We start from the raw sequence: 17,123 nt of genomic DNA, 5'->3' as shown, positions 1-17,123 counted from the left end.
ATATTTACAGCAAAGAAGTTTTTTTTCCATTACCAAGAATTTTGGAATTGCTCTGTGACAAAGATCTGGCTGACACTCTGATTTTTTTTTTTTTTTTGAAATATAGAGATAATCAATAACGATCCGTTTCCTTGAATGAAGCATTTTTGAATTCAAGCCGTGCCTCAAACAACTCATAAATGCGGCATACTTCAGCATGTATTATGCCGAGTTTAAATTTTAACCTGAAAATGCAAAGATCGTTGTCACATACTTCTTCCTTAAATAATTATTTTCGACTATAATTTACAACTCTGCAACTGATCGACTTTAGGATCTTTAACAATAATAAAAACCTAAGATATTGAAAATTGTGGAAGTTAGTAACAAAAAGTTCTGTTAACTCAAAGATGTTAGTACAATTTTTATTGTACTTTATATGTTTGAGTCATTGTTAGGATCATAACATGATATTGATCAGAAAAATACCGTTCTAAAAATATGAAAATTCAAGAAACAATGCGATTTGTAATGAAATTTTAATGAATAAAAATTGAATTAAAAAAAAAGATAAGTTTCAAGTACCAACCTCTTCAAAAATTGTTAGATTTTTGTTATCTACTTGACAACACCATCGTGAATTTCTTCATCTAAAATGAATTGCTTATGATCTTATGATTCTTATGAGTTTTCTAGGCGGTGAATTAAAAATGGAACGCAATACATATTTAATCGTCTAAAACAATTTGGTGATTTTTGACTAAAAAAAAACTATTATTAAAAGTTCAAGAAATAATTTTTAAGGGAGTATTTAGTAAGAAGGTAAATGAGCCAGTACTTTTTGGGTAATACTCACAACTAGTAATTTAATAGCATTGTTTACTTTGCTCAACAAAATTTAACGTTCATCAAATGAAAAAACTATACTACCCTAAATATTTTTTTCGTTTTTAAGTAAATTTGGGGCAATGTTTGGAATTGAAAAAATGTTCAGAATATTTATTTGGAGTTATTCTTAAAATTAATTTTTTTAAGGTATGATGATAGTCGCCTTTCAAAAATTCGCTTGTGCTACATGTATATGAATATAATGATATAGGACACAACAATTTTCCGATTTTATCAAATTCAACGATGCGTGAAAATTTTTAAGGTCAATATAACCTTCTCGCCCTGAGATGAGATAACAACACCAGTAGCTGACAAATGACATGAATAAAATCCTTTTGAAGTCTCAACAACTGGAATTACCACGCCCATAATGACAGATTTGTACAATTCAGGCCGGATCCCCATCTATTCTGTTATCTTACTATCCTTATTCTCTAAGCATCGCTGCAGACGACTAGACACAGATGCAAGCGGCAAGGGCCCTCGACGTAATCCTGTAACATGAAACGTCCATTGTCAAGCGTGTAATAGTGTCGCAAATCTGGACTCGCTGCACTGTATAACCAAATTTGTTTGCCTTTTACAGTCGCTTTGATTCACAGGGGCTTACACTTGTAGCTATTCAGAGGGTCACACAATTGTTTGCGCTGCAATTGTCAGCCGAATTTTATCCGCAGAAACAACAAAAATACCACATTCCTAATTAAAAATCTCTTCCGAGAATTTAGACGCAAAATAAGTAGTAGCCGGTGCTATTTTTTAAGCGTACCAAAAGTGTTAACCGAGCGTTTCGCTCGTTTGGCTTTTCGACCAGTCTTTATGCTTTCTCTCTGGTGGGTTTTGATTTGTTTCGTAACCTGATACTTTGGTCCTTTGCTGGAGCAGTAAAGAAATTTGATCCTTATGATGAATTCCTTAAGGACGCACAGCTTCGCACCACCTTGTTATTAAAGCCGTCGACTGCTTGTTATTTATTATTGCGTTCGTCTATTGCCCTTTAAATAAACGGAAGGAATTTCAATAAAGCTAATCAACATTTCTTTTTATTTTTAACACATCTCTGCATAAAAAAAACCCGTTTGTATTAATATTTTTAAGGTAGGTAATTCATTGAATTCATTATTGTGCAATGTTGTTCATCGAAATGAGATATCTAGGTGAACTTCGAACGTTTGTTGAAATTATTATTCATCTTTCATCCTTCCTTCATGACATATTAGTAGTTATATATCGTAAAGATGGGATACTTCCAAAAGGCAATGCGATTTAGATAAAGCAGGAATAGTAGTTTTTTTTTTTTTTTATTTTTTTTTATTATTTTTTTTTTTTATTAATTAACGTTACCCAACAGGCCGGAGGCCCAATTACAGGGTAACGGGGGACATACACAACACCCAGAGCAGGGCGGGAATCGAACCCACGACCCAAAGTGTGTCAGGCAAGCGCGATGCTACCTAACCCACCCGGGTTTTAACACCATTGCTCCAAAAAGTTCAGTTATAATTCTAATGTTACCATTTGCAACTTTGCTAAGAAAAGTTTGAGTAGTACTTACTACATTAGTCCTGTTCAGAACTATTAAATGAATAGTAGTAGTAATAGTAGTCTGATTTTATTGGTACTCTACTATTCAAAATGATATCAGGTAATGATGATATTACTTACTAAATCCGGCTGTAGAAATTCTGTCAGCGCATTGATCTAATAAGGGAGTGGATTACGTTTCCATACGCAAGCGAGTGTAATCAACATAAGAAAGAAATAGCTAGAGCGGTTATGCATCAGTGGGGAAAGGACGGCTAATCACGTATCATCTGCTGGGTGGCAAGAAACGCTTCATTTGAACGGGAATTAATACGTTTTCTTACGAATTTGTTCAAACAATCAATTATAACAAACGTCTGTTAATGAAAACTATATTTTTACAGTTTACATTAAAATTATGTGTAATGTGAAACAACAAAAATCATGTTAAGTGGTGGAGATAGTCTTTTAATAAAATGATATGTATACAGAATCTGCAATATATTACGAATTCAGTTAGTACAATAATCTTATACAAGTTAACTAATCTTGTAGTGTATCTTCATTGGTAATTCTGAAATTTTTAGGATAGAATTAATTAAACTTTCGATAAAAGTGACAGGGTGCCTAATTAAATTAAACATATTAAATTGTGTGGAATTTTCTACTAAAATCTATTTTCTAAATCCACGTACAAATAACTAAAACAATAATCAATAGATGTGAAATTCCCTCTTTTTGTAGCAATAATCAGTTTTTTCATAACTCGGAATGTTTAGGGAACCTAACAAAATTTTTATAGCTATTTATGGTATAAGTGAATAAAAGTGAATTTTATCCAATGAAAAAACAGTTTAGCACACGAGGCGAAGCTGAGTGTGATAATGTTTCTGAGTGGATAAAATTCGTTTATTCACGTGTATCATACAAGAGTTTTTCCAATCTCGCAAAATTTTTCAAAAAATTTATTGTTTAGGTAATCCATATACATAAATATTAATTGTACTATTACTAATATGATGAACATTTGAAGAAGCCTAAGCTGCCTGTACTTTCGTCACGGTCAAATTCAAACGATGCTCCTGGACTTTCATTAGAATTGTTTTACAGGAGGTGGACTATCAAGCGTTCCAAATTTTAGATGATTATCCACACATCCATAGCAACGAAAATTTCAGTGGTAGTGCGAATTTTTAGTTTTTTTTACTTTATTCGTGTTGTTAATGACAGTGTGAATAAAGTGTTGCTATAAACATTTTATTCATCCTTTCGATTAAACTATTGTTTTAATAGCGAGATTTAACATACAAAATGAGCATTTTATTAGTAGAAATTGGAAAAAATTATTTACGAAATCCTTCGTCTGTGTATGTGATTATTACCTATGAAATGAAACAGGATTGCTTTCTTTGCACGTTCTATGCAATTATACCTACGCACAACACGATTTCACGATGCTTAACAAATACTCCGATAAAATACAACTTAAGAAGACTGTAGACATTTAAATAAGGTAACTTGAGCCAAAAAAAACGTAAATTTGCAAAAATACACCTTCAAACACCATGCGACAGTTCGAAAGAAACTCCAGTAACAGAGTGCTCTGCAGTTTCGCGTCAATGTTTTGCCACCCAGAGAGCCCTATCTCTGTCCCACTCTTAGATCATAAAATAAATAGATACCACCATGCCGTGTTCTTTCTCTAACAGAGCCTGTGACGACATCCTCCTGTCACACATCTCTCTCGTGCATGGAGGGATTACAATGAAGCTATCCTTGCCTGATCACTATTTGAATTTTGCGCGCCTAAATTTTAGGAAGTATTTCTGAACTAACTTCATACGAAAGATGTTGACAGCTTGATTTTATAAATAATTCACAGTAGACAATGAAAGGAATAGTAAATTATTGGGCAGCAATTGTGATCCTTTATGATTACATCACTTAAAATAGGATCTTTGTTCTAAATTCTAAAATTGTTTTTTGTACAACAACTCGAAAGAGAGGTTAGAAGAAACATCTGTCAAAAGCGATTTGTTGCGCTGGTGCGGTACAAGGATGGAAGTGAAATAGACATATACAGATGAAATGCATATAACAAAGATGAAGATGTGGTGATCACACAAGGATAGCATTATACTACTCCTCTTGACGTAGAAAACGACAACAGATAGCTCCATGTCTAGTCACAGCTTTCAGTTTGAGTATTGGTATCTATTTATTATAAGATCTAAGGTCCCACTGTGTTGACAACGCGCGTCTCTCTCTAAGTTACTTCCATATAATATTATTTCTATGTGTCAGCGCCATTGTTTTTATCTTGAAGAGTGGAGTTTAATTTAGTACGTCGAAAATATGACGCATACATGGTGTCGGCGCCGCGATGGAAACCTATATTTTTTTAAATTACAATGTATTTTTTTTGTAACGTATTTTGATAGATTATAACATTACCATTACAGTGATATAAAACACTTAGATGTGCTGCATTAGTTTTAATATATTTACTTGCTAATCTTGCTATGTATTGTTATGGAAACATATGTGCAAACACAATTCCATTACTACTAATGTTATTAACCTTTAATGTCAAATCTTAGACTACTACAATATCTCTTTATTGTCTCTGTAATTATAATTTACTGATCTACCGAAATCAAATTTGCAAGGTACCAACTTTAAGTTTCCTCCTTTAAGCTAAATATGTTTACAGAATTTCAATGTCTCCATCCGTTCTTATGATATAAGGCCGCAGAATTTTATCTGAGACACGTTGCATATAAAAAATGTATTTAGAGAGGACTTCCCTCGCCCCGGAAACGCGATCAGACAAGTTCATTTTCTTAGATAAATTATAAAAGGTTATTCGTCAAGTGTCATTTTTCTGGAACAATAGCTATATATTGAAACAGAATAGTATTGTTTTTTCGGAATTTTGTGAAAATTCAATAAATAAAAAATAATCATTTCTTCCGTAATCAATAAAAGTAATGGAATAATTTAGTAATTTTTAAATATCCTGCACCAATAGTTGCAAAAATCAAAAAGATGCTACCAAAGTGCAGATAACGTTGTACCTCGAAACACATTTTGTAACAAACATTATTTAATAAATTTTTATGATGACGTAATTACGTTTCTAGAGGGGATTCATACATTCTCATTCGTAACCATAAAACCAATATTAACAAATTGTAAGAATTTCAAAAAATTCCTTTTTGTACTTTCTGTAAAGTTTGTTCTACAAATCTGAATTTTATATCCCGAGCTAACGAAATAGTGCATTACGGTCAATCCGACGAATAACTACTTTAATGTTTTTTCGACTTTTCCCCGTGAGTATATGTTTTGGCTGTTAAGGATGGTTAATCGAAATTTATCTAAAATGTGCAAGAAACTTGTCCTTTATTGATGTATTCGTATTTTATTATATTGTTATCGAGTTCATCGGGCGACTGGCTGCTTTCATATTTTCTCGATTTTTTTTTCTGTTTTTCTGTCTGTCTGTCTGTCTGTCTGTCTGTCTGTCTGTCTGTCTGTCTGTCTGTCTATCTGTCTGCCGCTTTGACGATTTTTGTTAGACAAACAGAATCTCCGAAACTACTAGACAGATTGTGGTCAAATTTTATTTGTGTATTATAAATATCATGTAGATGGTAAAATACTAATCAAACTTTGTCTAATCCATCAATAACGTGATGAGGTCATCTCAAAATTGTATGCAGTAAGTGGGTTTTAAATTGTATGAAGTAACATAGTCCTACACGTATAGTTTATGGATCCGTGTTAAGTTTTTATTCGAAACCTCCAAATGTTTGGAGGAAAACAAATCAAAATTATAGAACATTTCGCAATTTAATTTTTAATTTGTAAAACCGAATATTTTGCAGACGTCAGCTCAAAATTTTGCCGAATAAATCGTGTCTAAAATGTCCAAAATATGATGAGTCTATACTTGTGATTTTTCATTCTATTAATATTTTTTGGATTTGCTTATACAGGTGACCCAAAAAATTAATGAATGCGTGAATTTATTTTATTGGTTAAATCAGGAACTGCAAAACTGAATGCCTTGAAATTTTGCAGACGTTTTGAAGTTAGTGTAAGCATGATAAATTTTTAATCAAAATGATCAAAAATTGATGACGTAATTTCAAAATTTTGCGGAATAAATCCTATCTAAAATGTGCAAAATATGATGAGTGTGATTTATCATTCGCAAATCACTTTTATAATATATAAAAAATATATGCTTCATAGTACTTCAGGAGCGAGGGAATTTTCAACAACTTTTCAAGAATTTTTAAGAATTGCTCATACAAGGTGCCTCAAAAAAGTAATGAAGGAAGCAATTTATTTTATTGATCAAATCAAGCTCCAATTTTACCGAAGTTTGAGAGTACGGTACTGTTATTATTAGTGTTATACAGCAGCTACTCAGATGGATAAACGTGGAAAATTTTACAATAAAAATAAAATTCGTAAAATCAAATAGTTTTACGAAAAAGCCGAATATGTAAACATACAGTATACCATTGTACGGTACTTCAGGGACGACATAAGTTCTGCCTAAATAAGTTTAAACCAATTTCTTACGACATCTCGCATACCATTAAAATTGTCATTAAAAATATGAATCTATTATGAAATCATAAATAAAAAAGTGCCACTTTATAAACTTCCAAGAACATTGATATAAATAAGTTTTGTGACGATATCATAAAGTTTTTGGAAGGTATGAACAGATGAATTCTCATTAGCGATTTGGTTACCATAATATAAAAAATGTGCACAATTTCAACACATTCGATTTTATAGTTTCTAAATTAAGCAGTAAAATCTTGTTATTCACTTTTGATTTTTTCCAAAAATCTACTTGCATGCAGTTAAAGATATAGAAAATATGAATAATCGCATGTACGAGGTGACCTACGATTCCCCAGATTTTACCAGGCTTTACTTGGCAAATCTAAAATTTTACAACAATTTGCCTAGTGGTTTCGGGGATTACTTATCTAATAAAATCGCCAACAGACAATAATGTAATGTAACAGATTGGCGGAAATGGAAAACCTACTTTTTAATTTTCTACAAGCTATGAAAAGTCTATAAATTATCGTCAGGAAAGTCCATTATCAACAACTTTCTATTATAGTTCTGATTTGTTGCATATTAATTGTTATGTTGTAACATTCTAGGAAATATCAAGTGCGAAGAATAAAAAAGACTCTCTAAACTCAGCCGAGTATTATTAATCGATAATCAAGCAGTGAGTTACTGCCCATTTACCATGGACATAAGGCATAACAGGTACATAAAGCTTACATAAATACATAAAGTTGAAACGATGGAAAACGTATACCCCTCTTCACAGTGGACGTGCGGAGAGAGGACAAGACATTTGCATTATTGCATATTTTCTGTATGTAGTAATTTTTAGTACATATGCTGTAGAAACAAACCTTGTATGGGACTTGTTCCACCTTCACTATTTTCCGACTCAACTACAATACATAGTCTTGTGGTAGACTCACAACACCTTCTTGTACGTAGATGTATTGTACAGTTAGTCACTAATTTTCGATGTGTCGTACGTGACGCTAAATGCAATCAATTTTAATTGAAACTATTTCAGTATCAAATGCTAGGTGCTTGTAATAAAAATCCTCTTCTACACTTGTTTGTGTTTTAGATAAAATTAATTAAAAAATGTGTTAATACTGCCACTATCAGTCAGTAACTGGAAATTTTCTGTGGTTGATTAAGTTAAGGGTTTAATATCCAATAACTTGTCGTAATTATTTAAAAAATTGAAAGATTTGTGGGCATGTAACCGTTCGTACAACAATGTGTGTGTGAGAACTGCACTGTGTGCGATCAAAATTTTGTAGAACATAACAACATATTAGAACAAATCCAGCTTTTTCGAGAAATTATAGGATTTGATTTTGCGAATTTTATTTTTATGTAACATTTCAAAATAAAGATATGTATGTTTGTTTGAAGTAAATTTTTCCATTAAAAAATTGTGTGATGACGTGATCAACATTTTATATCCCCAAAATTTTCGGGAAATGGACTAGGACATTCTTGATTTAATTAATAAAATAATTTGCCTCATTCATTAATATTTTTGAGTTACCCTATATTAGTAATTCTAAAAACTATAGGCATAATTTTTTGTATATTTCAGAGAGAATTTATTAGATAAAATTTTGAGATGAGATCATCAATTTTTTGGAAGGGAATAAACGAATCAATTTTGATTAACTATTTACTATGATTACGATAACCTTAAAACGTTTAGAAGATTTCAGAGCATTCGGTTTTGCAGTTTCAAAGTTAAATTGCAAAATGTTAAACAATTTTGATTTTTTTCCAAAAATCTGGATGTCTAGGGTGAAAATGCAACACGGATTGATACATCACAAGTACAGGAGTCAATATTATTTTATAAAATAAAAAAATATTGGGAATTTTGTAGATCACGTCATCCCATTGGTGGTGGGAATGATTAGTAAAATTTTGGTGTGCATACAAAATTTGACAACAATCGGCCCAGTAGTTTCGGAGATTACATGTCTAATAACAATCAACACAGATGATAGACAGATAGACAGACAGACAGACAAAGAGGCAGAAGGAAACGAGAAAACATGAAAGTGGCAAGCTGCACGATGGACTCGATTACTATACCTCCTTAGCTTAGCTCAAGAAGTAAAAAAAAATGGTCGAAGGTTATTTCGACAGAGTTTTGCTCACCCCTGAAGTACAATCAATCATATCCAGCTTTTACGAAAAATTGAAAAATTTGATTTTACGAATTTTATTTTTTTATGAGAACCCCTATAAATTAAAATGTGATGAGATGGCGTCATCCACATTTTTGAAAACACATGTATATTAGTTTGGATAAATGCAGTGTAACACTAATAGTAACAGTACTGTACTCCCAAATTTTCGGGAAAATGGAGTGAGCGGTTCCTGATTTAAACAGTAAAATAAATTGACTTATTCTTTAATTTTTTTAATCACCCTGTATAAACAGTACAATCATAAATCACAAGTACAGACTCAACATAATCACACATTTTCGATAGAATTTGTTCAGCAAAAGTTCATAATACACATATAAAATTTGTCAACAATCGGCCCGGTAGTTTCGAGTCTGAAATCTGAAACATTAAAAGTTAAACTAATGCACAGCTACAAATGCGTAACATTAATAAGCAGTCTAAAAAATAAACTGGAGACTATAATAAGCTCATCGACTGTTAAGAGACGCCTCCAGATGAAGTTGATCCTATAGAAGGTAATAAAGTCATTTTAAATAATGCGGGTAGCTATACAGGAGCAGAATAAGAGATTATCTATCCGTAACACATATACCAGGAAATGTCTGAAATTAAGGAGAGTTAATTATATTTATTTGTATTAAATCAATTGATAATAAATTACTCATTTGCAACGATGTACGTCAATCCATGTTTGAATATCGAAAAGATCTCTAAACATCGGCCGTAATCGGGGCAAATTTTAAATTTTATAACATGTGGTTCTAAATCTATATGTAAAAATGCATGTTTTAGAAGTTTAGGTAAGAGGGATATTTTTTCATATTAGTCTAAAACTGTCTCTTAGAAAGTTTTTTTTTAGTTTTTCAAAACTATTGTCTTTGCAATTTCTATTGAAACACCACCTGTTGACTTTGCGTAAAATTTAGCAATTGCTAACAGCTTTCGGTTGATTGACAACGGCTTTTAGTTAGAAAATTGTCTGAATATGAACATTGCCAAATTTACTATTAAGTGGTGTTTGAGTAGAAATGGCAAAGACTATAGTTTGTTATAAGGGGTAAATTTATTTATATTTGTACAATGGTTTCCAATAACTTCCACAACCACGCGTGGACCTACCGCGGATAATATCTTTAATTATGTGAAGCTTTACACATGTAAGTGCAGCATCAGACATTAAAATAATTTTATTTTCAAACGTCATATAACTGACACTTATGTGACGTTGTTACCGAGGTTTAAGTGTCATTTCTATGACAGCGTATTTGAGCGGCGCATAAGTACTACTTATACTCCGCCGGAGTATAAATTAATAGAATACTTTATGTGAAAATCATCGTGGTTGTCAACCATAGTAAGTATGGTAAGTGAATGCAGGGCAATTTTTTAATGAAGCAAGAAGACAGGGAATAATCTTCTCAAAAGAATATTAATCGTTTGAAAATAAAATATTGTATTTTATTCGGAGTTTAAGTGACTTAATGTGACTTCGTATGGACTTAATTTGCCCCGCTATCGCTCGACCTTTAATATCTATTTTCGACCGGAATTAGTTCCCGTAGATAAAACAAAATAGGTCTTTGTGAATACCGCACGAATCAGTGGGTTCAAATTTATTAAGTAGTTACTTAGGACGCAAAATTGTAAATATTGTAAATAGTGTCTTATAAAATATGCATTTTGCACATTAATCGGATTTTATTTATTTATTTCACGTAGTTTATTTGTGTTTTAAAACAATATATTTAATCTAGAACAGTAGTTTTAAATATTTTCCTTTTTTTTAATATTATTATTTTGTAACAACTGAGTTAAACATATTTTTACCACAAGATATTTTTTACCTGCATCTTTTACGTCTTTTGATGTCATGTCAGTGTTATGATCAACATGAATGGAGTTCTATTATAGACGACTATTATGTAAGATTCTTTTGTCCCAGACCATTGTACATACGTGTTGAAGTTTAGTAAATGAAATATTTTTTGTTCTTTTCCGAATATATTGTGCAAAATATAACATATAGTTTAACAAATGCAACTATTCTTTATGTGAAAACTATATTACAGAAAATACAATTAATAATCTTATAATAATAATTTAAGTGTTTTTAGTCAACAGCTTTCATTCGTTCCTGTGCAGACGATCTTAAATAGCATTTTGTGAAACCATATTATTATTTTTTATTACTATTATTATTATAGCTAACGTCAAAACTCTCTTAACAAAGATATTAATTATAATTGGGTAATGTTAACAGTAACCACTATGCGACTCATAAAATCTGCTAAATCAAATCATATGTATATCTATAGGTGTCCCAGTTAAAATTTAGTTGCCTTATATTTTGAAAACGGTTAGCGATATTGAAATTATGTGAACACCATTATTTTTAGCTTGAACAAAGAGGCTTAATTTAGTACACTGCAAGTAGGGATTACAACCTATGTTGTTTTAAATTGAAACGTATTCAATCGTTAAAGAAATACGATTTATAAATATCTAACAATAACGTTGGAATATAAATAAAGTACATACTACTACTTTTTTACAAATAATTAGTAAACTGTTTGAAAAATAGCCATTTAGTCATATGTTCCAACATTCACTGAACGGAAAACTTTTATTATTTACGATTTGTCGCGGTTAATAGAGTATAACGTGCTAGTACAGAGAAACAATTCCTAATTATAATTTCTTTAATATTCAAAAACACATAAATACGCCAAATCTGGTATGGATCATCACAAAAATAAATCTAAGATCGTTAAATTTGGGCTGTGAGCTGGCTATCGAGCATTGCAGACCCAATTTTCATTATGATTGTCTTTCAGAATTAAAAAATTCAACCACTTTCTACAGGCCGTAAAGAAATATTATAGTAGTCCAGTTATAAATACAGTACCTACGATCTAAATTAAAAAGTTAATTTTTAACGTTTATTTGTCTTTGTCTAGGACTTTCAGTGTTTATTATGACACCATATATGTTTTTAGAGATTCTTGTGCAGGTTTATTTTTCTGAATTCAACGATAATAATAATAATAATAGCATTCATTGCCCAACAGTTTACACCATTTGTATGACAACACATTGTATAATACCTACATAATATAATGGAATTAACAAAACAAGAATTAATTAACTAATTAATTGTGAAAAAACTTAATTATGAGTGAAACACATACAAAAGAATTTACAGTTAGTGTGCAATATGAAATATATCATTATAGTGGATGTTAGCAAAATATGATATTCTACTCATTGGCGAGTTCTTCATGACATTAGTTCTTGGTGTTACCAAATGAAATGTCTCCACATAATGTGATGCATGTTTTGGTACATGAAAGTTTACGTAATCCATAATATATGGACAGTCAACTTTGTTAGTGATGAGCTTTAGCATAAACTTCGAACATTGTAAGTCACGTCTGTCAGATAATGAGCTGAATCCATGTCTTTGCAGTAGTGAACTATAATCAATTCCCCTTTCCGGATAAATACCATCAATTTTGAAGGAGATGTATTTTAAGAACTTTCTTTGGACTTTCTCCAGTTGAAGCTGATGTGAGAGATACAATGGCGACCATACTATCGAGCAATATTCTAGTTTGGTCACAACAAACATTTTTTTTTTAATGAAACCGAGCATTTTCATCGCAGCCTTAGAAACAGAATCTATATGATTAATGACAGTTTGCAGTTAAAAGTGACTCCAAGGTCTTTAATATACTCCTTCCTTTGCAGAGGACTTCCCTTTATTATGTAATTCGTTAGAATAAGATGTTTTTTCTTTGTGTATGACACCACTTAACATTTATTAAAATTCAGTTTAAGTCTATTAAAATCACTCCAGCAAACCAAGTAATCCCAGTTGCTTTGAATGCGAGCAGAATCCTCAATATTGTAGATGGGGCAAAAAAATGATGTCTTATTTTGTTAAAAAAAAAGGTGGTGAAAATTAATTTAATTTTTAGTCCAAGACAACAATGTGTGGACGATATATTGAAAATGTAACATTCAGTGATCTTTACAAAGACCTATTTTTTTTCTACGGGAAAAAATTCCCGTTTAAAACATTATTTTAACGTCTCACGTTGCACTTACATGTGTAAAACTTCATATATTTTTTTTACAGAAGGTATGAGGCTATAATCAAAATGACTGAGTGAGATGTATTTTATTTCACTCTCCTGTCCAAGTTTCACTTATTTCACTTTTTTATGTTTTTCATGAATAATGAACCGAAAACGCAGGTGTAAGCAAATAAACAACAGTTTTTGTTATGTTTGCGGTGGATATCGGGCGTCTGGAAAATTGCAGATTAACTTTTCAGTACGTTATGTATGGGAATCGCATTAATTTAAAATCCGTTAAAATATATACGTTGCAGTTTGAAAGTTATAGGTTTGCGTCGGGACGCCGATGCCTCATATTTGTAAGGTACTAAATTAAGCTTTCGCTTTCAAATCAAAAACAATGGCGTTTACAGAAATTCAATATATTATCTGGAACATCTGTATAGCACATAGGTATATCTAACTATTTAACTAGTCTTTTAGTAAGCTTTACTTTCAAGTTTAAAAATAAAAAAGAATGAGAATTTTTTTACAACATATTTCCTTATGTCAACAGAAACTAATAAAATTGTTGAGAGATTAAGCTTTTAATTTGTTTAATACTTGTATTATTTTTAAACTTACCAATAAATAATACCATGCTGGGTTTACCTACAGGCTTTCCAGAAAAACATGCCACATTATGCCTTTTAATTGTTATTTATTTCAAACATTCGAACTTAGAGGTTACAAAACATATAAAATTTACAGCGTTATTTCAAAAACTAAAAAAAAACTATTAAAAGATTTAATCCAAGATATAATATTGCTCATTCAGTAAAATTAAATATTACAACAACCAATCAATTTTTGATATAAAACGGAATCTGCATCCATCAATAAACGTAAATACAAAATTTGGAAAAAATAAATGAGATATAAGCACTGAAAGTCTCAGTGAAACATCGGATACATATTACATACATTACAATTATATTTAAAATTACACTGTGTAAATTTATGAAGAACGAGAATCAAATTTACATTAATGTGTTCTTTTATTTTGCTACATTACTACATTTAAGTCGTGTTTTTTTATCACCATATTCAGTTGTGTTTTTATTTTATATTAGTATATTTTTATTAAATTTTGTTCATATTTTTGGGGAGTTAACTTTGAAATGTTTATATTAACTACAAAATTATATATCTAAACATATTTTATATTATTCGATAGTTTTAAAATCGAGAAGAAAATTCTCAGTAAATGAAAATTATTAAGTAATTGTAAAAGTAAGAAATTAATAAATATAATTAAAATTTTTTCGCTACAGGAAACTTTGGTCACTTCGCTCATATGTATTATTCTATTATTCAAATAATAAATCCTTATTAATGAATGATTAATTTTAATTAAGCTATCAAGATGCTGTGTAAAAATTAACTTCAAACTGAGAAAATAATTAAGTTGTTTTAAGTTGTATTTTCTAACATGTAATTAACTTTGGAAAATATGCAAAATTGAGTTTTTATCGGGTTTGCGTAGTTATTCTGAACATGTGTTTAGATCACAGGAAATGAGCTTCAGATTAGATGAAAATTTAGTGGCGGCTGCATTTTTTGTAATAATATGATATGATGGCGCGCAGGTAATGAAGTGGAGTTACCTTACACCTTACATATGTAGAGATCTTGTAGCACACTAACTGGCGTCTGCTACTGATAAAGAACACACTTTCTGCACTTGGCTCCCTCGCACATTTATTTTAGATTTGTTCCAATGACTTCAAAAACATCTACGAAAGCCATAATTAACATTAATTTTATTCATTGCATTACTCCATAACTCAATTAATTTTATTAATTGACAATAACCCAGATACAAAAATATACATAAACACCTACATCCCAGACGTACCTATTTTGCTAGTGCCGCATAGAAGTAGTCGTTAGTTCAGTCTCAAGCACCTGTAGTATGCCATGGCAACCGCGAATTCAACAAGGTCGTAAGGGGTGTTGTTCAGTTAACATCCCCGTGTATTATGGGGAGTGCGTCTAATTGAAATGATTGCTACTCCCGATGGAGTTAATTATAGGACAGATGTAACATGATTCCCGGACCTAATACCAATAAATCATATAATATTAACAGATTTAATGTGCAATTACACTTCATTATTTTTTGAGTGACATGCTTTTTTAAAACTTTAATTGAAAGTGTGATGTAGCCACCATGCAAAATAATGAATTATAATCATTCTTGTTGTGTCGCTTAATGAAAAATGATTGCATAAAATGTATCTGCGCTATCCTACGGAATTTCCGGTTGCTACCATTTTGCAACTAATTTATATTTACTACAATATTTTTTATACCGTGAGAACATGCTGAATAGTCTTCGGATGTTAAGACATAAAGTAAGCAAAAATACATAAGTTGCTGACTTACATGTCGCACTGTGTTGTCTGTATGTGTATAATGTAACTACTAGGATGTTTTAGATACGCTAAGCTATTGTATTAATGAAGATAAGTTTAAATATGTGTGTCTAACAATTTAAAAATTATGTGTTTTCAAAACTGCATGTTAGTTACCAACCAATTTGGTGTAAAGTTATTTAGGCAAAACTTCCTTCCCGCTTGAAGAACAGGCGAACAGTATATTCGAAAAATTATTATTAAATTAAATTTTGCTAATTTAGTTTTTTTTTGATAACCCTTATAAGTTAAAATAAACATAGGTATGTGTGGACAGTTAAAGTAGGTACAGGTAAAGAAGCATGCTATGCCTATGTTTCAAAATTTTATGATGATGTCATCATTGTCATCAATATTTCAGCAAGGACACATATCAATAGGTGCAGTGTAATACTAATAATAACACTACGGGGTGACCCGTTAATCAATAAAAATTGTTAAATTCGTTTTTTTTTTTGAGTCACCTTGTAAAAGTAATTGGAAAAAATGTTAAGCATTGATATACTACAACTATAAAGCAATAATATTTTGCATTTTAGATGGCATCATCAGTTTTTTGAAAGGGAATAAACGGATAAATTTTGATTGATAATTGGCCATGTTTACGACAACATTAAAACATTTTCAAGATTTCAGAGAATTAGGTTTTATAGTTTCAAAGTTAAATTGCAAAATGTTATACAATTTTGATTGTTTTCCAAAGAATCTGGATGTCTAAGGTAAAACTCATGACGGATTCATAAACCACAAATAGAAGAGTATGTTATTTAATAAAATTTAAATAACATGTACAATGCCAAATTTTTAAGATACGTCATCAACTTGTCACATTAAAATTTGGAAACCAACGGTACGCAATTTCGAAAGAACAACAGACGTCATACGATAAACAGATAAACGAAAATGGGAGATCTATATTTTATACATTAAGGGCCATGAAACGCCGAGAAAACATGAAAGTAGCCATTCCTCGGATGGACTCTATTACAATATTTTCTTAACTTACGCTCGGGAAGTAAAAATAAGTTGTTTTTTCTGTACAGATTTGCGTCTGCATTCTGAAGCATGACATTAATAATAATAAGAAATTGGGAAGAATCCTTATCGTAACCAAAATGAAGTTACAATACAAAAGAAATTTTTCTCATGTTTAATAGGTTCATATTCCACAAAAAAAGCCTTGTTTAACTACTCTGAATTTCCGTTTTTGAATCATTTGAGTTCAAACAATAAAATATTATATAATATATATTTCGTTAAAAATATTTTAGAGACTAAGACCGAGGGCATAATTGTCGATTGTGGTCCTCGGGAAATTAAAAGCCCTCCTTTGTCGGACTTTAAACATTTCCTCGTGACATAATCTTTCTAATTATGCCCTTAATACATAAATAACT

Source organism: Zophobas morio, unplaced genomic scaffold, assembly GCF_036711695.1.
Source record: "Zophobas morio isolate AGI-343-1 ecotype UQ-CSIRO unplaced genomic scaffold, CSIRO_AGI_Zmor_V1 ptg000024l, whole genome shotgun sequence".
NCBI classification, from domain to species: Eukaryota; Metazoa; Arthropoda; class Insecta; order Coleoptera; family Tenebrionidae; genus Zophobas; species Zophobas morio.
This window is presented reverse-complemented; position numbering follows the sequence as displayed.